Source organism: Thamnophis elegans, chromosome 4 (assembly GCF_009769535.1).
Source record: "Thamnophis elegans isolate rThaEle1 chromosome 4, rThaEle1.pri, whole genome shotgun sequence".
Taxonomy (NCBI): Eukaryota; Metazoa; Chordata; class Lepidosauria; order Squamata; family Colubridae; genus Thamnophis; species Thamnophis elegans.
Window position 1 is genome coordinate 87,109,248 of NC_045544.1, and position 24,989 is coordinate 87,134,236.

The following is a 24,989-nucleotide window of genomic DNA, read 5'->3' on the forward strand; positions in this document are numbered from 1 at the left end:
CTCCGCGGATTTGTGGTGGAACCTGCAGTAACAGACAAGAAAGCCAGTGGAATCCTAAATTGCATTAACAGAGGGTTACAATCAAGATCAAATGATGTACTAATACCATTCTATAAAGCCTTAGTAAGACCACACCTAAAATACTGCATCCAGCTTTGGTCACCACACTATAAAAAGTATGTTGAGACTCTAGAAAGAGTGCAGAGAAGAGCAACCAGGATGATTAGGGGACTGGAGACTAAAATATATGATGAACGGTTACAGGAACTGGGCATGGCTAGTCTAGTGAAGAGAAGGGCCAGGGGAGACATGATAGCAGTGTTCCAATATTTCAGGGGCTGCCACAGAGAGGAGAGGGTCAAGCTATTTTCCAAAGAACCTGAAGGCCAGAAAAGGAATAATGGATGGAAACTGATCAAGGAGAGATTCAACCTGGAAATAAGGAGAAATTTTCTGACAGCGAGAGCAATCAACCAATGGAACAGCTTGCCTTCAGAAATTGTGGAAGCTTCATCACTGGAAGCTTTCAAGAAGAGAATGGACTGCCAGGTGTCAGAAATAGCGTAAGGTCTCCTGTGGTGGCAGGTTTGGACTAGATGACCTACAAGGTCCCTTCCAACTTTTAAAATCTGTAATAAATCCACCACGCCCGGACCAGTGACTTCACACTAGCTGCTCTCTGAGCCTATCCTACTTCACTTTTCCCATAACAACCCTGTAAGAGAAGCTGGGCTCAGGGATTCGGGCAGAATATAAATCTGACTAATGACAAACATTGTCTGGGCGTCATGGGAACAGAGGACGGTAGGCTAAGCATTTCAATAGTGTGCTCAGGAGGGTGATTTTTTTTTTCTTGTTCGAAGTAAATCTTGCTCCGCTGCCACTGCCCTTTCCCCCATATTCCTTGATTAGCAGCCCCACCTGCTGGTCTTGTCGTGGAACGACAACACACGCTACAGATTTTATACTACTCGCTCGCTTCTTTTTGTCTTTCGGACCTAAAATTCATTTGGGATCCTAGCTGACAAAGAATCATTTTTTTTGCGCACGAAGCAGTGGTTCGAAGCAAGCACCCGATTTCAAGGTATAGATAAATGAAAATGTTTTGATTTCATCTGCACCAATCTAAGCTATAATGAATGAAAAAGAATTCTTCGCTTGTCAGCATTTTGCAATCAGTAATTGTGTTTGCTTGTGGACAATAGAGCTGTCACTGACCTTAAATTTCGATATTGAACGTGTTGTGTGAAGTTGCACGCAGAACACTTTAAAAAAAACAAAAAAACCATCAAATGACTGTTTTTTTAAAAGAAAAAAATTGCTAGGCCCCAGCGAGGATCGAACTCACGACCCCTGGTTTACAAGACCAGTGCTCTAACCACTGAGCTATGGAGCCACCTATCATCTTGGCTTATCTAGATGAATGGTACAGTACTGTTCTTCGAAAATATTCACTCATTCCATCGATTTCTCTAGATCGATGTTATTGTGAAGAATGAATTAACTCCGCTTTTCAGTCAGAGATTTGAGACCGCGCTGACTAATACAGGTAACAGAGACAAGTCGACTTCCGGCCTATTATGTGCTGTAACATAAAAACCATTTCATTAAAAATGGGAATAAATACTCAGCAAGCAACCAAGAACGTCTAGGTCTGTAGTTCTGGAACATAAAAAGACAGAAGTACATCATAGCCTACCTGTTTACACCACTTTATATGATATGTGGGCAATCTACAGTCAGATTCATAGCGTAAGACTGTTGGAAACTTAAAATTCAAGTCCTAACCAAGGTCCTAAGGATTACTAAGGCAATGTCTAAGAATATAGGCAGTTCTGAGCAGGGTTTTTTGGTGATAAAATTAGTGTTCATAATATTGATAAATTCAATATTTCCACATATTGAGAAGTCCTTTAAGTATCACTGAGGACTCCGATCACTATTGGTATAACAATGGATTTCTTTTTCATAAATGTTCAAGTTGAATCTGCAACTCCCAATATTTTTTTAATTTTTCCCAATTGTTTTCCCCCTGAATCTTAGCATCACCTCGTATAGCAACATCAATGAACCAGACTTTCTTCTTGTCGATAACTGTTATGCGAGGCATATTACAATCAGAATGCCTCTCTAATAGATCTTAAAGTCCCACAAAAGGTCTTAACCAGATCATTTCCCAAAACTTTAGGGGACAATGGGGGGAATTTAGATGGGAAATATCATCTTCTGCCCATTTATTTCCTCTTACAGGTGAATACAGTGTATGACTGCAACTCACTTCTGATATTCCTAGAATAGTGTTTCCCAACCTTAGTATGGTTTCTTAACTTTAAGATGTTGGACTTCAATTTCTCTTGGCTAAGGAATTCTGATATTTGAAGTCCGCCCATCTTAAAATGGCTGAGATTGGGAAACATTGCTTTACAAAATGGGCCAGAAACACAGTATTGCAACTTTCATAGAGCTATTCTGACCCCTGTCCTATTAGATTACTATCCCTTGTATCCTAATGATTAACAGGGATTGCAGTTGGGAAGTATGCATTGTTGAGGCTACTGTACAGACAAGAGGGATGTGATCTGTTCGTGTTCTTGAGGGGACCGTGCCCTCCCCAGGACTTTCTGTTCCATGCACTGCAATGCCTAAAACTGCTCTGCAACTTTTTACCCAGTTAGGAAAAACTTGCCTTTCTGTCTGAGGCTACAGTGGATGTAGTATTGACACAGCAAAGGCATTAACAGGGAGGGGGCATAAGATATGCTTATTTAGAAAGAATTATTTTATAAAAGAGGGAAATCATCCCTATTAAGTATGTTAACAGGGGAAGCTGCAGAGAGTGATAAAGGAAAAAAAAGATGGTGTCCACCATGGTGCAATCAAGCATCATTGTGGTTATCTTGGTTGATTAGTGCTCAACTTTATCAACATGAAAGGGAGAGATCTGGTTGTGGATGCTTTGGTTTCTCCTAGAGCTGGGCATCACTTGAGGCCTGTAAGCCACAGGTTGCTCACTCCTAGGCTTTAAGTACCAACTAAGCTGTAATAATCAGAATAACTAGTCAATATTAATTCTCTCTGAGAAACATTGACTACCCCACTCAAAACCACTAGGTGGAGCCAAAAGGTCATAGTACAGCAGAGCAAATTAGAACATTAAATCGGCTAAGAAATCAGCAAGGAAACCCTCTAATATTCCATAAACTCCATAAATGTTTCATCTGATTTATTGGAGGATTTAACTGATTTGCATTGTTCAGTACTTCTGGTTTTTATTTTGCTCTTCTGAGTTATATACCTCTCGTGTAATTTCCCCAAAGTTAATTGTTTTGAACACTTTGGAATGCATTTTAAAGCTTTTCGTGTTTCAATCATAACAATGTATCAAGAGTAGTGCAAGTACACCTAGCCTTCTATCTCTAGCATTGGGCTAGGGGTAACGTTTCAGTAGGGTGTAAACTGCCTAGGGTCACCGAGGTGAGATGAATGAGGTAGAAATACGATGGATGGATGGATGGATGGATGGATGGATATTATAATCATGGAATTATAGAATTGTGGAGCTGAAATTGTGGGAGCCACAAGGATCATTCCATACTCTTATACCAATTCTCTGCAATATTTAAGAAAATTAAGTAAATCATCCTTGAGATGTCATCGTCCATCTTCGTCTTTAACCTCTAGAAATAAAGACTCACAGTCTCCATAGACAGACTGTCCCAGTGTTGGACAGAACTTAGTATCAGAAAAATTCCCTATATTAAATGGAATGCATTTAGGTCCATTGTTTCTAGGTTCTGTGGCATGGAAAGTATTCCTGATCATCTTCCCCTGCAGCACTCTTTTGTGTGACTGATTGAAGTTGACTCTTAGTTTCCAAAATATGATAATTTGAGCTTCATTATTTGAGCCTGAATTGATAATTCTGGGTTCATTTGTTAGATGGTCCTTTTTATTTTCTCGGCTGTCTGTCCATGGTATTCTCGGGAGTCTTCTTCAACACCAATGTTCAAAAGCATCAATCTCGCTTCATCAGAATCTACTATTTAATTCTACACAGAATGAATTGTTTATTTGATCATCCTAAATCTCCCACCATTCAAATATTAAGAGGAGATTATATGTCATTCTCTGCAGATAATAGTCTATACAAATATTGTCACCAACAATAGTACTGCTCAATCATTTCTCCCCTTACAATACTTAGGCTACAACTGATTAATTCTTAGGAATGTTTTCTAATAATGGTATCTAATAATACAGTAAATACCATTATTTCGTTTCCCCATGTATAGGAGTAACTCGCTGTCTCCTTTATCAATCTCTATTTATTTCTGTAAAATTGCCAACACAAATCACTTTCTTTCCACTGCACAGAGGGTATGATTTTACACTTTTCTGGGTGGATAAACCTAACAAATGATACATGCTTTGCATCACCACTGTTGTATTTCCTGTAAATGAATCTCCTTCTATTATAGTTATAAAGCCAGTTTCACCAATCTTTAATTAGGTTACAATTACCTCTCTGAATAACTCTTATACGCACACTTGAAACATGTCAAAGAGCACAAAGAGCTTCATGCCACATGATTCTGCTTGTCAAGAGGGAAAAGGAGATGTGATTGGATGAGCCATTTTGCATCGTTTTGCATGCCTTAGTCAGCACTTGCTAAAGCTAGAGGAGCCTTCTGTACCTCACATACCTCATGTACACCAATGTTTTGGTTGTTGCAAATTCTGGATGAATCATAAGAAAAAAAGCAAAAACACCATTCACTTTGCTCTTAGAAACAAGGGGGTCAAATTGCCTGGCAAACAAAGTTCAAAGCACTTACTTTGAACTAACTACCCAGCCCTGAAAAACATGGTGGGGAACAAAGCTACTGTATGCAGGGCGTGTAATCATATGTAAGTTCTGTGAGATATCATAGAAGTAGCAAAGTCAGTCATTCTGATATTCTGCCCAGGCTCCTTGGTATGTGTTGTGCAGGAGACAAGAGAGAAAAATTGGTTTGGTTTACAATTGAATCCAAATGTATCCAATATTGCATTTTTGAGCCGATACACAAATTGCCTTATGTATTGGCTCAATACACATGTAGAGAACATGTCAAATTCCAGCTGAAATGCATACATTTAAAGAAAGAATGCATCAAAATACATACAAATGTCTGGTGGGACCAATATATTGCAGGATGATCTTAGCAGTAAAGAATGAGTCAGAGATATGGAACATGCTTTTTAAAGCAATCTTTACTAGGACTTATCAGGAGGCAAAAGGATAACATAGTATGGATTTTTATATTTTTCCTGATCCCCTACTTAAAAATATTACTTTTACCCTTTGTCCTTAAAAGGAACTCTCCCAGGAAATTAGTGGACCATTAGTGGACCCTTCCAAGTTTCTTTTTAAAAATTTATGGGGACAACTTCTTTTGCATGGCTCTTCTTTCATACATTTGGAGGGAAGCTGTTGGAGAAGACCCTTCTAAGTGGCACAATTTTACACATTCTAGATATATATTTTTTATTGCTATAGTATTTTGTGAAATACTATTGCTATAGTATTTCTGCTGGTGTGAATCAATGTTTGTTGTCTTTTAGATCATGTGTTTATTATTATTTTTTTGAGTGTGTGATTCTACAGAATATGATAAGCCTTTCATATTCATTGATTCATTCAACTTACATTAGAACCTGCTCCAATTTTGATGGTTTGCAAGTGGTGAAAACAGACAAAAAAAATCTCCTCAAAAATCTACGGCCTAAAAACAAAAATTCACAATCAACTGGCCCTAAAGACATTTGGAAAAGAATGGTTTTGGTTGCTTGGATAATATAAAGCAAAATCAGAAATAATTGAAATAAAATATGGATGGACATTTCAGGAGAAATGCATAAACAAGCAAGTACGAAAGCATAAGGAATAACTATAATTTTCAGGGTCAACTCTTGCATACCATTTCTAAGGTCTGAAATGAGCAGAAATATTTGCTTTATGTGTTTTACAGCAGTTTATATTTAAGTGCAGATTGATTACACAAGAATTCCCAGTTGTCATATTTTAAAACAAACAATTCCCTATTATCATATTTTAAAACATACAAAATATGTTAAGCACAGGAAATAAGTCTATGAAATGTCAGACGTGTGTGAAAATTATGGCTAGTTATAATCTCTTGCCATAAATGAAAACAGATCCATGACTTGGTGAGATTTTTCCATATAACTCTCTTAATCAGAAAGAAATTTAAGAAATATTTAGGTAATTCTTGTTAAGACATTTTAGTACTATTGTCACAGTTTTGAAAAACATAGAAGATTGGAAATAAGTCTTGGTTAGTTTTAACGATATTCATTATAATGATCAACGTATATCTAATTATTTTCAGTGGGCTTAATTAATTCTAAAGTTGACAGAATTACTCAGATTGATACATATGTATAAATCTTCACAAGTGGTCCTTGACTTACAACAGTTCATTTAGTGACTGTTACAATGGCACTGAAAAAAGTGACTTATGACCTTTTTTTTACAGTTATGACCTTTACAGTATCCCCATGATCATGTGAACAAAATTCAGATGCTTGGCAACTGGTTCATACTTACGACCATTGCTGTGTCCCAATGTCATGTGATCACCTTTTGCAAACTTCTGACAAGCAAAGTCAACGGGAAAGCCAGATTCACTAGGTTAACTGCAGCGATTTTAGAATAGAACAGAATAACTTTATTATCATTTTGAATGTACACTAATCGGCATACATTAAAATGAAATTTCATTGCATACAGATCTCAAATGGTCACTGCCTCCAAGATACACTACATAAACATGACAAAATAAATAAATAAATAAATAAATGCATATATGTGGGTATATGCATAAATAAAAAATATACATATACCCGCATATATTATATTACACAGTTTGCTTAACAACAGTGGCAACAGTGGTTGTAAGACTCATTTAACAAATTTCTCATTTAGCAATAGAAATTTTGGGCTCATTGTCAAGGACTACCTGTACTTATCATAACACTTCCTTTTTTGAATAAACAATGTCAATTTTCAAATCCATATACCTGTGCATGGAGGTTGTCAGGGAAAAGCAAAATATCAATTAATTAATAATTAATCAAACTCCAAGACTTTTCTAACAGTGTAGGCGAAAAGTGGATGTAATGCCAGTCAGTCTTTAATTGGGTACTGATGAAATTCTCTTTAGATGCCCAGAAGAGGGAGTAGCTGCTCTATTGTGTTCTTTTCAAGGTAGGGCTGCCCAAATTCTTCCCCAACCAAAATCCCATTCATACTAACGACAGCCACAAAATCCTCTGAAACTGATTTCAGAACCACTTTATGCCCAGTTTAGAAACAAGAAAGTAACAGAATGGTCTCTGGGGTTCTATCATAACAAATTATTTGACAAATTATTATTTTGGGATTATTCATGCTGAATGGAGAAGATAGGTGTTTTTGAACAATGTACTATGGGGGATATAGACTAATTCAGAATTGGTCTAGAACCAGTCCAGAATGCCCGTTGTATATGCTACTACATCAGTGCTTGTGTGTGAGAGAGAGGGAGATGGGAGGGAGAGAGAGAGAGAGAGAGAGGGAGGGAGGGAGGGAGGGAGGGAGGAAGGGAGGGAGGGAGGGAGGGAGAGAGAGAGAGAGGCAGAGGCAGAGACAGAGGGAGAAGGAAGAGAGGGAGGAAGGAAGAGAGGGAGAATTATTTTTTAATTTTAGAGAATATAAATAACTCAAAAATGGAAGGCTCGTGCTGCATTTATACTAATATATATGTGAATATTATGGCTGTTAGTACTTTAACTGTCTGGTTATGTTTTTAACTGTCCAGGCAATAAAACATCATTCTGGAGAAAAAAAATGCTGAAGGACACTGTTTATTTTGATGAATCACCATAAAACGTATCAATAAGGACAAAGAGATAAGAATGTCTTTTTTAGACAAAAGCCAATGTTTTTCTTGCTCCATTTACGGAACTAATAATAGAGCCATTAGTACTGAGAGTTGACTATTAAAATGCTGGATTGGGTTACCAGTTCTCAGTGTGGTGAGGGATGCTAGAAAGCATGGGGACATTTCTCAGCAACTCGGCACAATTTAAAAAAAAACAGCCAACTGCAAAATTTGCTTTGCCAAGATCTTCTTTTGGCCTATGAATGTCTATGGAGATTCTTAGTCATCCAGATCATGGTTGTCCCAAAGGTACTTTTTCAAGAGGCAACTGGACTTTCTGATTTTTCTTCTTTGAAGATGTTTTGTTTCTCATTCAAGAAGCTTCTCCAGCTTTGACTGGATGGTCCTTCCATTCCCCACCACCCAGTCAGAGCTGAAGAAGCTTCTTGGATGAGAAGCAAAATGTCTTCAAAGAAGTTGCCTCTTGAAAAAGCACCTTTGAGTTTGGCCTATGAAACTGAATTGTCCATTTATTATAAATATTACTAATTGTGACAAATTTCTTTTTTTATTTTTAAACCTTTATTGAAAATTAAAAACTTTAAAATACAAATATCTTTAAAAATAGTTTTATATAAGTTACATCTTTTTTGACAGTACTAAAATAACCATTTGTTATTCAAATACATTTTTATACATTCCTAATTATTCCTAGATCTATACACCTATGTTTCTAAGATATACATTTCATGTTCTTATTATTTATCCATTGATACCAGTTTTAACAAACTGTATAATATTCTGAGTTTGGGCAGGCAAAAAAGCACAAATAAAATTAACCACATTGCAGGACAGCAGGAGTAGAGGTAGCTTTGGACTCCCAGTATGGGAAACCTATTATAAAGCAGCAAGTTTAGTATGGATTAGAGAATGGGTAAACCTAAAAAACAGGAGAATTTTAACCTTGGAAGGATAAGACCACCATGGGGTGGCATGTCTTCATGTGGAATACCAGAAGCAAGCTACACACATATTTTTACAGACACATACTGAGGGGTTTGTTGATACGAACATGGGAGGAGATTAAAAATAAACACTGTATGAAAACCCTGGGCTTAATTAATTACAGCAGTGAGAATAGCGCTTGCACAATGTTGGAAAAGTGATACGATTCCAACAGACTGTTTGATAATTCAATTTTTTTTAATTGTGCAGAGATGGATAATCTCACATTGGAGTTAAGGGACAAGGAAGACTCAGAATTGTGACAAATTTCATAGCTGTCCTCTATATGTACTTGGAAATCACTGGCTTTTATTGTAAGAAGAGAGCTCTGAGTACTTTCAGGTTACTAAGTGATAATGGGGTGTTAAACTCTTTTTTGGAAGAATGTGACCTTAAGGGTTTGGATTTGGATAATATATACATTTTCCTTATAAAAATCTAGATCAGCCTTCTGGAGCTTGAGAGTTGCTAGTCAGCATGTTTCATTTCAGAGGTTATTGATCAATATGTATGAAGGACTAGGAAGCTCAGAAGGCTGATCTAATAGATAAGTACGTCCCTGCAGGTGTATTTACGATCTGCGGAAGACATTATCTTGCATGTCAATGTTGCCTTTCCTTGTTTCTTATAATCAGAGTTGCGAATGGCTACAGGACTGGTCCATATAATTTGATAAAAACTCATTGCAAATCCATGGTTTGTTGTGGAACAAACTGCCATTGGAGTTGACATAACCACATTCCTTTTTAAAATTTAGGAGAGAGTTTACATATCTCTCTTTTACTCAGAGCTTTGATACATTTTATATGTTTTGATAAACAAACAATGGGTAGCAAATGAATTTTTTAGGTTATTATAAATAAACTATACTGCCTGGATCTGTTTTGGAGTGGGCAACAGATACATTTGTAAATAAAATGAAGTAAATTAAAATTAAATAAAATTAAAGTATTTTAATATATTAAAATAAGTTACTAAATATGAAAACCATGTTTATATCTTCTTCAATTTGGATCAGATCAGTGGTGGGTTGCAGGCGGTACGCCCTGGTATGGGCATACCGGAGGCCTGCCCGGAGCACCGGGTACCACCCGCCTGCCCAATCTCCTTACCTGTCCTTTAAAGTCTTCAGCACTTCCGTGCACGTGCATGGCATGTACAGCGCCTGTGCGACGATCTGCCGAGCAGACGGAGCGTCGTTCCGCTGAGCAGCTGGATCATCACTCCGCCGAGCAGCTGGAGCGTTGTGGAGGCTTGTGGAGGCATTGCTGAAAGGTACAATGCACGCTCGCACTGTGCACATGTGTGTGCAGTGGCGTGTGCTGCCATGCACGTTCATGTGGAGGATGCTGGGCTCCGTTGCAACCGATCCAGAACCCATTATTCGATCAGATCTTATTTTTATACATATCTCAGTATTAAGGACTATATGTTAGTGAGTAGTAGGGAGTATATTAGATTTCTAACAGTTGCAATCTTGGAATAAAGCAGAGGAAACTTAGGTTCTTTGGGTTCTGATAACACATTTTGATATCTTAGCCTTTCCTAACTGTGCGTTAAGAAATACTTTTCTTTACATACAAACAGGACATGGCAAGGGGCATTTGAGTAAGAATATTGTCTAGCCCCGACAATGGCACGAATGCCACAGGTGGCATGCCGCACGCTCTTATGGGCACGTGAGCTGTTGCCCTAGTTCAGTTCCACTGCACATGGGCATGTGTCTCCCACCGGCCGACTGGTCGTTGGGTCTGTGCTTTGCATGTGCAGGGGGCGGGACACATGCGGGGGCGCATGTGCACATGTGTAGGGAGTGCATGTGGGGGGCTGTGCACGCATTGCCTTCTGGGGGTTTGGCCGCATACTTTCGGCACTTGGTCCAGAAAAAGTTAGCCATCACTAGTCTAGCCTCTACTTAAAGGGAATCCCAACACTTCCCTGAGTTGGCTCTACTGGTGAATCGCTCTAACTAGTTTTTTTTTGTTTATCATTTTATAAGACTCTGCTGTCCTATGAATCACTTTTCCTATGTTCTGCACATGAGAGGAGATATTTTGATCTCCTTCCTCACCTACATCTAATTGCAGCTCAACATGCCCTTGCAGCTTCTTTTTTCTGCTGTGTCTTCATGATGGTGCCTTCATGGGCCTTCCAATTCATACTCTAATGGTCTTAGTTCTAATCAGGTTGCTGCCGGTGTTATTGCCAGTTCGCTTTGCATGCAGTGCTCGCTTTGCTGATGTGTGCCCGCCACACGTTGCTTGTGCATGCAAATTGTTCTGTGCATGCGCAGAATATTATAAAATGACTAAAAACATGCTGGCAACAGCATGGGTGACCAAGAAACTGGTTCGGGGGCATGGTCAGCCTGCTGTCCCTACCAGTTCAGCAACCCAGTCCCAATTTCCACTACTGGTTCGCCTAAACTGGTGCAAACTGGTAGCAACCCATCTCTGGTTTTAATGATTTAAAATGTTTCTCCTCTTGTCCCAATGCACATTTTCAAGTGACTTTAGAAGGTGGAATCAGTCTGATATCTACCACCACTATAAGGCGGTAGGGGTATATTCCCTCCTCTTCCCTCCCTAAGGAGGCTCTACTATTGAATTCATCAATTTTCCAAGCCAATCTCTGCCACAGAGACCTGAATCAGTCAGAACAGTAGCTGATTCACTGTGGCATCAGAAGAGAGTTCTACATGACAGGTATGTCTCTAGATCTGTCACCTTTTTATTTGAGCTCCTTAGGAAAATGCTTGTGCTTTTCTAAATAGTAGGGATAATACTAAAATGGCCTAACTCATCAATTGATGTCATATGATGCTGCCTTTAACAGGTCCTGTATGGTATGAATAAGTATGGTATTATTTGCCAGCATCATATCTCTAGCAGGAAAAGGATTGCTCAGGGGGCAGGAAATGTTTTGTCAGTATAGTTTTCTGTTATCTCGTGGACTAGTGAATAACACTAACAGCTATGGGGAAGAGTCCCTTGTGGTATTTAATAATGCTATCATATATCTCCATCATCTTTTTCCAAGGCCAATTATAACTCTGTCATTCTCTCCTCATAGGTCTTCAACTTTACTGCTTTTCTCTGAACCTCTTCCAATTTCTCTGAATCGGTTTAAAACTGTGGGTGATCAAATCCTATGTGTTTTAATCTTCTCATCCCAACTACAAGCAAAATAGAAAGAAAATAAATTGCTAATCTGCTTTCCCTCTCCATGTTACTAGTTTAGGATGTATGCATGTATCAGGTGGTATAATAAAATATAAAGAGAGAATAAAAAAGACAACTTCAATGATGGGACACTGCAGCGCTGGTAGTTCAGCATTCTCCTTAATAGATCTGTGAAATCATAGCATGGATCTCCACAAGGATCTTGAGTACAAGGAAAGCAAGATTTTCCACAGGGGTAGAATGAAAAAAGGGAGGGAGGGAGAGAGGAAGAAAGGAAAGTTCTTTGATTTAGTATACAGATTTGTGTACAGATTCTTTGATCTGATATACAGCCAGATATTAATTGACTCAGCTTTTGCTAAAGTTAACATCATAGGATTATACACATTTGGAAGAGTATTTAAACATCTTCAAAGATGCAGTAATGTCTATTGTGCCTGTAACAAAGTGAAACTGATGCAAAGGCAGATGGATCCTGCAAGCTTAATGCAGAAATGTTGTTGGAAGAAATGTAAATATTGGTGGTTTAAAAAATGTAACTAATATTTGTATGGACATTTAAAGAGAATCACATTACTATTTTGTATATTTTGGGAAAAAAAACTTTATCTTTATTACACGAAGTACAGAAGAGTCTTCTTATCTGGGAAAAAGCTCCCTTATACTTATACTGTGCTGAATACAAAATTGATAATTCCTTATCCAAGATAAAATGCTACACAATATGGATTGCATTTATAGTAAGAATGGAATGGAATAGAATTTTTTATTGGTCAAGTGTGATTGGACACACAAGAAATTTGTCTCCGGTGCCTAAGCTCACAGTGGAGATATAAACAGCAATAGGTCATCGGTCATAATAATAGTTACAATCATTAAGCATAAGTTACAAACAACAATTGATAAATCATAAAAAACCAATAGAAGAACATAATAGGAAAGAAGAGAAAATGAAAAAAGATGCAAAATGAGACAGCGCTGTTGGAATTCAGTGTTCAGCAGAGTGATGGCATGGGCAAAAAACTATGTTTATGTCTGTTTTGGCATGCAATTCTCTATAGCGGCATCCTGAGGGGACAAGTTAAAACAGTTTATGTCTAGGATGTGAGGGGTCTGTAGATATTTTCTCAGTCCTCTTTCTGGTTTGGCAGTATACAGATTCTCAATGGAAGGCAGGTTGGTTGTGATTGTTTTTTCTGCAGTCCTAGCTATCTGTTGAAATCTGTACCTGTCCTATTTTGTTGCTGTGCCAAACTAGACAGTTATTGAGGTACAAATGACAGACTCGATAATTCCTCTGTAGAACTGTATCAGCAGATCCTTGGGCAATCTGATCTTTCTGAGTTGATGCAGGAAGAACATTCTTTGTTGTGCCTGGTTCTAATGTTCAAATCCTTGTAGATAATAGAACTTAGAAACTTGAGGGGTTTACTATTGATATTATTGATGATAAAATGGCCATTATAGGTCAAAGGTCCTTCTCAGAAGTAATTTTGTGACTCTTTTTAAAATATGCCCAACTTTTTTTAAAAAAAAAGGAAAACAGAAAAAAGAAACATATACTTATGCCACTAAAAAGGAAAAGAACAAAAAAAAGAGAGATAAAAATGAAGAAACTGCCTGAAACATGATGAGATTCATCTTGTTGGGATTCCTGCCTGTCACACAAAATGAAAAGACATAAGAAGCATTTATACGCTCTACATAATTCTCTGGTTATGAAAATATGCCATCACATCACATACAAATAGAAACAATCTAATATATATTCAAATTTCTCCCCAGAGTTTTGAATTCTGCTTTTCATTTATCAACTCACTTGTTTATGTTTTATTTGGGGGCTTTCATCAGATGATTATCCTTTATGCTGCTGTATTCAGAATGCACCTTTTTTTCTACTTAGAGATTACTAAATAATACATTCCTAAGCATTTGTGTATTGATTGCCATAATACACAAATAAATACAGTAATAAGGTTTCTGATGCTCATTTGATCAAGAGGCATTATTGTATAAGCCTGTAAATGGAACTGAATGAATGGAACTGAGGAACAGAGAGAGATGAACTGAAATCTGCAGCAAATGCACCATTTATGAAATTAGTTCTAAATAAATTTTTAAGGTTAAATTATTGGGGAGGAACTCCTGGAATAATCACAGATTAGAATAGTGAAATCTGGTTACTCTATTTATCTAGAAGATTGAATTATACTAAAATTATTTCAAGTTAACTTATTCTCCAGGCAGCTTATAACCAATACCTAAACACCATTTTCCTCTACATCATTTGCGTGTGAGAGAGAGAGGGAAAGGGAGGAAGGGGGAGAGAATATTGTGTCTTTATTCCTCTGGCAAAGTGATAGGAACCAATTCCTGAGTAATTACAAATGAAACTGAGCACTGCTTCAGATGGTATAAAGCAGTAGTGCCCAACATTTTGGGTATCGGACCTGTTCCATGGAGAAATATTTTTCTGTGAAGGGGAGCGGGATGTGGTTTTGCAGATGGGGCTTCGCTTGTTTGCATAGCTCAGTTGCTATTATACTGTGGAACCCTGGTGTAAAGACTAAGGAAGATGGCCTTGACAAAGATAAGTAGGAGCTGCTGTCCAGGCAAAAGCAGCTAAAGCACGGGTCTCAAACTCAATTTCATTCAGGACTGCATCAGGGTTGTGTTTGACCTCAAGGGGCTGGGATGGGCATGGCCTGGATGGGCGTGGACAGCTTGACATCACTCATGTCAGAGGCCCCTGTGGTGGCCTGAGCGCTCTGCCAGCAAAAACAGGCTCCCAAGCTCCATTTTCAGCTGTGACAACAACTCTGCCAGTGAAAACGGAATTCCATTTTCACTGGCAGAGGTGCCACGGGGCAGGATCCACCCTTCGGGCCTTGCATTTGACACCCTTGAGTTAAAGCCTTTTTAAAAGCAGAATAGTCAGATAACATTCAGAAGCAACTCAGACAGATGCCTCCATAATTCACTGAACTATAAAAAAGAGGAGGAAGAGGATGAGACTTGCAATCCTGTTTATTATTATAGCCCATCTCAATAAAAGTGGTATTAACCTTCTTGGGGAGTTGATTTCCTAGTCTAGTCAATCTAGTAGGGAGAGAAACAGATATCACACTGTAAATATTCATGTTCCAGCTCATGGGGCACAATGATTATTGATGAAAATAGCAGGGGAACAGATGGAAATCGTTCTCACTCCTCACAGTAAATTGATAGGCCCCAAAATAGGCTCTTCTGAATGTCTATTTCTCACTGCCCTTGACGGAAGTAGTACATGGAGGAACCTTAGAAATATATTATTGTACTAGTCAAACATTATAATGTATTATGTTCCATACATATTATGGAAAACAGTAAACAGCACATCATCATCTTTATAGGGTTTAAGAAATAAAAAATGCACTGTTTTCTATTCTATGTGTTGATTATATTGGTTTAATATATTGTTTTTCGCATAGCAGTTAAACATTTTGTGTTAGTGTTGTTTTGATCAGCCTCATCTTTGTAATTACTCAGCAGATATATTCCTTATAATGTTATAACAAACTTTTGACTCAGACCAGGTTTTTACCTGAATTGTGAATGGCTTCTTCCCATTATTTTAAATGCTTTTCAAGAGGCACAGGTTGCCACTCAGAGTTAACAGCTTGACCTAGGAACTGGAGCCCAAAGGAACAGAAATAGATTAACCTGACTTTTATTACTACAAGATTGAGGCAGTTTGGAGATGCCAATAGCAAGGGAAGGCCTCTATATCTGTATCTAAAGATAGTTTGATGGCAACATTGTAAGCAGCTCGTTTTTGCAGTTTCAGGCAACTGTATGTTTTTCTCCAGGATATAGTCCCACGCAGTGAAACTTAGATTCTGGAAAACTGATTTTCTGTGCCATTCCCATCAATCTCACATGACTTCACAAAGGCAACATTCATAAGAAATATTCATTGCATAAGAGTAAGGGGAATGTCACATTCTGATGAATTCAGCAAGTAAAGAAAAAAATTCCCATGAACTCTGGGTTTTAGGCTTCTGTTATTCTCATCTTTGGTTTGGCATTGGCTTCTTTTTCCTTTCTTCTTCTTTCCCCTGGCAAATTATGGCCAGAAGTAGAGGTATAGGGGCTGTGCAACTGCAAAACAAACAAATGCTTAAACAGACTGGCACTGTTACTTAAAGAGTTATAATGATTTTACTTCTTCCATGCTACAGAACTAATGCAGTAGTATTGTATTATTATGGATTGGGAAGCATCTTTTATAGAAGAAAAGATATATAGTGCAGGATTGGACTGTAGAGTCCTTGCGACCCAACATTTAGCTGTATGATGATGTTACCTAATTGGGTATTGGGTAATGAAATATCTGGAACTAAGCAACCAAGCTCAGATAACACTATGACAGGTTTTATGTCCTGACCCTAGACAACAAGAGAATGAGTACTAGCAAAATTCCTGGGTAGAGTTCTATTAAAGAATTAAGTTCAGGGATGGGTTGTGAAAAGATGTTTAGTGTGCAATTGGCATTCCTCATTCGTGGATTGTTTTGCATGAGGTTTAAATGCCATAAATAGAATGTACTCACAACTTCTTTCAAAGAATCATAGACCTAGTAATGGATATTTAACTTATTGGGTCTAATCTCCTGAACTGGGATCTACTGTAGTTAAAATGTGTGGAAGTAGTTTGGTTCCCTTTTCTTATGGCATCCCAGTAGAGAGGGCTTATAGACATCCAGTTAAGGAGAGCTCACGGACTTTCTGTGTAACTGTTTCCTTGGTTGAATTGCTCTTAATGTTAGGATGTGTTTTCTTAGCATTCAGTGGAAGCTGCATTTTTCTCCCACAAAACAAAAATAAAGACAAAGATAAAGCATTAATGGAATTGCTACATTGTGTCTTCTGAATGGACTCTTTTGCTGAAAAGCTTCTGAACCCTGATTTAGAAACCAGATTCCATCCAGCAACAGCCTATTTCCCACTTGCCTGGGAATAAACATCACTGATATTAGAAAGGGGTTTACTTTTGAATAAGTAAAGATTTCATTTAGTCCCTTTTTGTTTCAAAGGCTATCAATGTTTTAAGAAGCAACTGTAGAGGGAGAAAGAGAAATATTTTGAAATGCCATGGGAAACAGAATGTTAATGTTGTGCTGTGGAAATCAAGTGAGAGGAACCTGCCTATTAACTGAATGTCAAAAAAATATGAGGGTCTTAATACACCAGGACAAATTCTGCAGAAGTTGATCTGGCACATGAAAGATAGCCATCTTGCATTTTCTTCTGTACATCTGGCTCAGTATGCCAGTTGTTGAAATATTCCTGCTACTAGGATAGCATCATATTTTTTAAAAATACCACCCCTGTTGTCCTGTTTGTCATTAGTCTATATAGATAAATGTATTGCACTATCCTGGTTGTATTCTATTTAATTAAAGAGGCCATTATAAGAGCCTTACTGTTTCTCCAGCATAGAAAATACAACACCACAAGAAGAAAAATTAGATTGTACCAAATATACTTGACAAATGAAGCCCATGAAGAACTGAAATGAATTCTTGTACTTCAATCTCCTGACTTTTACCAGAACATGGAGCTTTCCTTGTCTAATGTTTACACTCTGTCCTTGTTTCAGTGACCTCAAAAGTAAAAGAGACTCTTTTAACGGTTGCGATTATTACAGCATATTTCACAAAGTTACATTCATGCACTACTTTCCTGTTTTATAAAAGGCACAGTCCCAGTAGTGGAGTGAGATGAGGTTCTGCTGATCACATGATGTTTTAACTGAATTCTTCTACCTGTAAGCAATGTGGATATATCTCTATGCCGATAACATTTTATCTGGGGACAGGGAAATGCTGTTTTAAGGCATCCAAAGCACTGTGGGAGAAACCTAGATATAGCACTTAGAGCTTCTTGGGGGAAAGTTGGGAAATAAAAATAAATGTAATTCATAATCTACTTTTAGAAAGTGGCAATATATACTTATATATAAGTTGCATAACATGTTAATATGAAAAAAGCATACATATTCAATCAGATACTTAGTATCTTCCCAAAATAGAATTTGCCTTTTCATTATGGACAACTTAAAAAGCTTGTTAAGGTTACCTCTTCTTGTGAGCTATATGGAGTGTGGATCTGGTGACAGATCTTCTTGATAGCAACTCTCATTCTTTGGAAGACCTTTCCCATGGAAATATGGGAAGCCTCAAACCTCTTTGCTTTCTGGGCAAAAGTTAAATCAGTGCTATTCTAGAAGCTTTCAGCCATCAGTAGTCATCCTATTAGGTACTTTCTTATTAGTAATGTTATTGCTTGTTTTGATTTTATTGGCTATTGAATTGTTCATTAGAGTCTGTACAGAAAGATAGGAGTACTACTATTATTTCAATTTTCTTAGCCATAAATAAAATTCTGAACAGGTAAATAAACTAGCACCAAAACTACAAGGCTAAATTTGCCCTTAAATGACCTATGAACACCTATCTGATAAATTATAATCTATGGTAGCTAACAGAGAAGCTAAGTAATATTTTCAGACTTATAAGACCCTAATATAATAATGACTTTTAGTGTTTTTTTCCTAATATTGTAACAGATTTACTATGAGAAAGTAACTCTTATTTATTATATTTTAAATTTATCTTATAATCTCTTTCCTTTGCAGATGTAAAGAAATTGAAAACTCATTCACCTGCTTTTTATTCCTTGGTTTTCAAAGCTGTTAGTAATCAAAATATATTGTCTTCAAATCTGTCAATTTCCAAAATCTCTGTCCTTTTCCTACCCTCAGAGTCCATTACTCTCCCTTGCCTCAGAAATGGATGAAACTTAGTCTCCAAGCAATTCATCACATCTTTGTTGGTATCTTCTCTTCCTAGGAAAAACTCTTACATGCAATTTTATTAGCATGTGTTTTAATAGAGGTTGATAGCAATAGCACTTGGATTTATATACCACTTCACTGTGCTTTACTGCCCACTTTAAGCAATTTACAGAGTCAGCTTATTTCACCCCAACAATCTAGGTTCTTATTTTACCAACCTTGGGAGGATGGAAGGTTCAAGGTTGATTCAACCTTGAGCCGTTGAGAATCAAACAGCTGAACTGCTGGCAACTGGCAGTCAGCAGAAATAGCCTGCAATACTGCATTCTAACCACTGTGCCACCATGACTTGATGGTGTACAACAGAGGTGTCAAAACTGGCAGCCCATGGGCTGGATGCGTCATGTGCCCACCCCAGCTCGGTGAATGGGAAAAACATCATGAAATGTCTCATTATGGCAACGTGACATGGCAAGTTTGACACCCATGCTGTACAACATTTTCAGGAATTGTTGGGAGTTCTTCAGAACGCAAAAGAATGTCAGTTTGTGGACAAATGCACAATTTGTGTGAATGTGTGTGTAACACTAGAAGCTTATTTGTTCTTCTTTTTTTGTGAATGAAGCAAAGCTGTTTGTTGCTGTACTAAAAACTTTAAGAGTAACAAACTCAGAAATTGTCTAGGTTGATAATGAAAGAAAGAGCATTGGCTGGCTAGCTTATCTTTCTTTGGCTGTTGGCTGAATGGTGCTCTCTGCAAATACTAGAACCTCATAGCAGTATCTTTGGGATGAAAGCATTTGAAATTTGCAGATGGTGAGGACAATGTGGAGAAGCCACATTGGCTTTAATGTGCAAAGGAAATTATTCACAAATGGAAAGTTTGGCAGTGTGGTAGTCCTCTAGGATTAGATCAGGAGGAAACAGTGTTAAAAGCCTATCAAAATGCTGTTAAAAATCCAGCTGTCCTTGTCTATTCATGGAAGGCTATTTGACTGAGTGGAATGGAAAAAAGGAAATGGATTTCCCCCAGTGGTTTTCTATTCCTTAGAATAGTAACCTATTAATTGTCCCCTATTCCCAAGAGAATGTGTGAAAACCAGAGCGTTAGGAAAATGGCAGAAGAAGCAGGAGAAAGCAGGAATTAATAAATAAATAATTTGTTGAGATCCATTACCACTTCTGTGTATAGGGCGGCTAAGGCTGTCTGGAAAACACAGGCCCAGAGATGGATGCTAACAAAAACATTCTTGTTAGCAATACGTAAGTCTTCCTATTAATTAGCGCGCCTTTCTGTACCAGCTTCTATCTAGCAGTTAGCATTTCAAAGGCAGGAATGCGAGCTGCTCACTTTCCTCCACTCCCCCCTCCCTATTCCTTATCTCTCTTCTCCTGCCCAGGGAAGAAACAGCCCCCCTTTTCACTCATCTCTTCTTTTGCCCAGAGATGAAGCTTTTTGCCACGCAGCATTATTATTATTGGATTATTTAGTCATGTGCCTGTTGATGTAATTTTGTATACACCTTTCCTTTGTTTGGGACTAATAAAAAAGCCTCCCGGTCATTGCTGATTTACAACTGACTCCCTTAAGTATCTAATTATTATATGTTTCCAGTTTTTGCAACAATGTCGTTATGTTATACATGTCCCCCTTAATTCATTAACCAATTGTTTAAATAAGCTTGGTTGGGTACAGTCTGTGGCATAAGATTCAAATGTATCTGGATCTCATTGAAATCGAAGAACTGCAAAGCAGAGACTGTTGAACATTGAATGATCTATATACTGCACAGGTCAGAAAGAGGGCTGAGAAAATATCTATAGACCCCTCAAACTTCCTGGACATAAACTGTTTAACTCCTCCCTCAGAACACTGATATAGGGCATTGCATGCCAAAACAACTAGACATAGAGATAGTCTTTTTGCTTCATGCCATCACTCTGCTAAATACCTAATTACCACAGAACTGTATTACATACTATATAAAGATATTTACCAATGTAGTAGCCGATGTAGTAGGGCTGTCCTATCCTCATCTTTTTTACTACCTTCTCTTATTCATATCTTATGACTATATTATTTTGTTGTTTCCATTTTTTTCTACCGGTTTGCTTGTCACTCGTGCGCTTCTGCAATGCTTCTGTGCATGCTGGGTGGGTAGGCGGAGCCTCCCAATGTCGCCACTACCAGTTCACCAGATCCGGGCCGAACCAGCAGAAACCCACCTCTGGTTTGTAAGTAGACTGAGAGCTTATGCACCAGAGACAAATTCCTTGGGTATCCAATCACATTTGGCCAAAAAAGAATATTCTATTTTAAAAAGAAAAATCCATTAACATCCAAAAGTCATGTTTGAGGAAACTGCATTCAGTTCAGGGATATACTAATGACCAGCTGAATATTTAAAAAACATGTAGTAGAAAAAAATTTCAGTTTAAAAGCATTTCATTTTGGAAAATTGCATTAAAAATGTGTGAGTTTTGGGAAAATTGCTTACAATAACAAAAACTAATTTGGTTAAAAGCAAATGGAAATTGAAAGATTGAAAGACTGTATCAATACCTCTGACACGAATAATATGAATGTATTTAGATTGATACATATATCTATACCTTGTTTAATGACTTGTCTAATTATGATTGTTTCTCCCATACAAACCTGTCAACTTATTGAGATATTGACTGGAGGACCATCTTCTGGTATGACTTGAATTAAAATAGTCTATTGAAAGTAAATCTAAATAAGAGTGTTTCTGTATTCCCTGATCTTCGGAGAGCAGCATCCCAGATCACAGATACAGTTAATTCATGCAATTGTGAATGTAGTTCTTTCTCAATCTTTCCTCAAGGGACTTTGTGAAGGTCATAGAGAGCAAGAATCAATGCAGGGCAGATGTGTATAGGTAGGTGTGGGGCAATAATGGGATTCAATTTTTTTTTACTACCGGTTCTGTGGGCGTGGCTTGGTGAGTGTGGTTTGGTGGTCATGGCGGGGGAAGGATACTGTAAAATCTCCATTCCCTCCCCACTCCAGGAGAATGTTACTGCAAAATCCCCATTTCCTCCCGATCAGCTGGGACACGGGAGGCAGAGAATAGATGGGGGTGGGGCCAGTCAGAGGTGGTATTTACTGGTTCTCCGAACTACTCAAAATTTCCGCTATTGGTACTCCAGAACTGGTCAGAACATGCTGAATACCAACTCTGGTGTGGGAAGCTTAATCCTGTTCATGATTCAAGTCTTCATGTATCTTGATTCAAGAATATACCTGCTTAGGGCTGCAGATTTATGTTAGTTCTCTGCATATGTTATCTAGTAGCTCATGAATCACTTCTTTTTACAATGCTGCTGTGATAACAAAAATAGGGAGATGAAATCAGCCACATGGGTGATGACCATCAGATAAAAATATTTGCATGTAGCACTGAAAGTAGCATATAATAGAAAAAAGACAGTTGCCGTGACATTGTTTAAGGCAGCCTTTTTCAACTTTATACCCTCCATACATGTTGGGATGTATCTTCAGAATTCTCACCTAGCACGGTCTTTAGAATTTGCTGCTCAGAAATTCTGTATCCCAATATCTCCGGAGAGTACAAAATTGGAGAACTGCAAACTGAATAGTGCTGGAGTAGGGAAAACTGCTGTATAAGCTGTCATGGGAATCCCTTGTTTGAAGAACTGCTCTGCTGGGTCAAAGGGCAGGACTCTTGAACAACTCAAGAGGATTCCCAGCAGGCAGAGTGTGAAGACATTTGCATGCTGAATGCAATTGTGAGCAATTGGGGATCAGACCCTTCATGGTATGGATATGCTGAAAACTTCAGAAACTTTTCTTTGGGTCTCACTGCTATACTTGATGACTGCCTTCTCTAGTTGTGTTTCTCGGCAAGACTGGCTTGGGTGTGAGTTTATTAGTTCTGTTTTTGATTAGAGATCTTGTTTTCCAACACTGGAGAGTTTTGTTCTTCATTTGGATGTTTTAGATGCTTCTTTTCTCCTGGCTAATTTATTGCTGCTCTGTTACATGAGTTGCTAGTTATTGTTGATATATTTTCTTCTCTGTTCTGTGAACAGTGGCATTGAACAGCAGGGTATTGAATGCATAATTAAAAGCCAATGCATTTGGCATGTCACCAATACTCACTTGTGCTTGAAAACCAAATATAAATTACATAGAGAAATAAGAGATAAATGGTAAGTCTATGGAAGGTCATTTTACCTGCCACCTTCCCACTGATCATCATTTTCAGAATGATTATGGTAGTTATTTGTTGAAAGGGGGTGTACTTTGAATGAAGTACAGGGATTCACTGTGGCACAGTGGTTAGTACTGCAAGCTACTTCTGATGCCTGCCGGCTGCCTGCAATTTGGCAGTTCAAATCTCACCAGGATCAAGATTGACTCAGCCTTTCATCCTTCTGAGGTGAAGTTCAAGGTTGACTCAGCCTTCCATCCTTCTAAGGTGGGTAAAATGAGGTCTCAGATTGTTAGGGGCAATATGCTGACTCTGTAAACCGATTAGAAAGGGTTGTAAAGCACTGCAAAGCAATATATAAGTCTAAGTACTATTGCTATTCTACTATTAATTTCAAAATGTGTACAGTTCTGAAGACAGTAAAAGACTGTATACGTTTATGATTCAAACATACATATACCATTATGAGTTTTCTGATATCATGCACTTTGTAAAATGAAGTGTTGCCCTCACTTTATGTAAGCAGGAAATCCTGGGATGGTTAAGATTATTTCATGATTATCAATCAAGGATGTAACATCTCTTATTTTATGAACATGTCCTTGATACTGGAAGTTGCCACAATGAAGGATCATATACATTGGATACAACTAAAAAGAAACAAATCAGATTTTCTATTTTTTTCTAGGTAAAATGATGTTTTTCCCTTAACAGAATAACAGAAGACCTTGGAGGTCTTCTAGTCCAATCCACTGTTCAAATAGGAAACCCTATAATATTTCAGACAAATGGTTGTTCAATCTCTTTTTAAAAACCTTCAGTGTCTCAGGGCCTCAGTAGAGGAAAGTACATGAAAATTGTGCCAGTTAAAATTGTAAATGTTAGTCACTTCGGAAATATTCTGTTTAGAAGGTACGTTTATAGCGTTCTGATTTTACACTACTTTTTTCACTGTATTTTGAAACAATTTAAATATCTGAGCCTAGCCACTGATATGGTAGAAAATCCAGACTTACAGAGCCCAGAAGGAAAGGAACAAGTTGAAATTGGATTCCTGCAAGATGGAACTCCTATTTGGAGTAATGAGCTTTCTTCTTACATTCCATGTTTCCTACTTCTTATATTCCATATTTTCTGTTTTTGTAGCTTCAGATTCCCCCCCTCCCTGACAGCACCAACAACTAGATGTTCCAAAGGCTTTAATCTAGCCACATCATAAACACTAGTATTATGTAGCTTGTTCAGTGCCATCTGACCTGAGGGTCCATCATCTCTACCCATTGTCTCTACAGACTGTATTGCCTATACTATATTATCAAACCTTTTATCTCATCTATGTATTTCTGAGGGCTTGGGATAAAATACAGAGATCTTTTGTCATTGCATTCTCCCATGCAGCATGAAACAATACCTTTACTTTGACAGTAAGGTGATCAATGGCACCCAACATCTTCCTCCATTGCTGCAGCCCAGTAAAGATGCCTGCTTGCTTGCTTTAGCAGGACAGCTGGGATGACCTCCATGGTGACCTTCCTGGGAATATATATATAATTATATATATAATATAATATAATATATTATATATAATTAATCCTAATTATTGGAAATATAAAATATCAACTTCTAGAACCAACACTGTTTTAAAAAGAGGAAATTATGGAGACCCTTTTTTTAAAATTTTAGAAGAAATTAAAAACAAATTAACGATCCTGTAATTTAGGAAGAATGTAGATACAGGTTATGCGAGAATGCTGTGTCAAGGTAATTACAACATCAGTTTTACCAGATATAACTGAATGTATCACAAGTCAAAGCAATTTATTTTTATCTTGAGTGCCAGA

At 37.7% G+C, this 24,989-nt stretch overlaps 1 non-coding gene across 1 annotated transcript; it reads right to left on the reverse strand.

Moving 5' to 3' along the window:
- Positions 1-1,323: 1,323 nt before the first annotated feature.
- TRNAT-UGU lies at positions 1,324-1,396 on the reverse strand. The gene has a single exon. It is a non-coding gene; the product is annotated as a tRNA-Thr (tRNA).
- Positions 1,397-24,989: the final 23,593 nt, after the last annotated feature.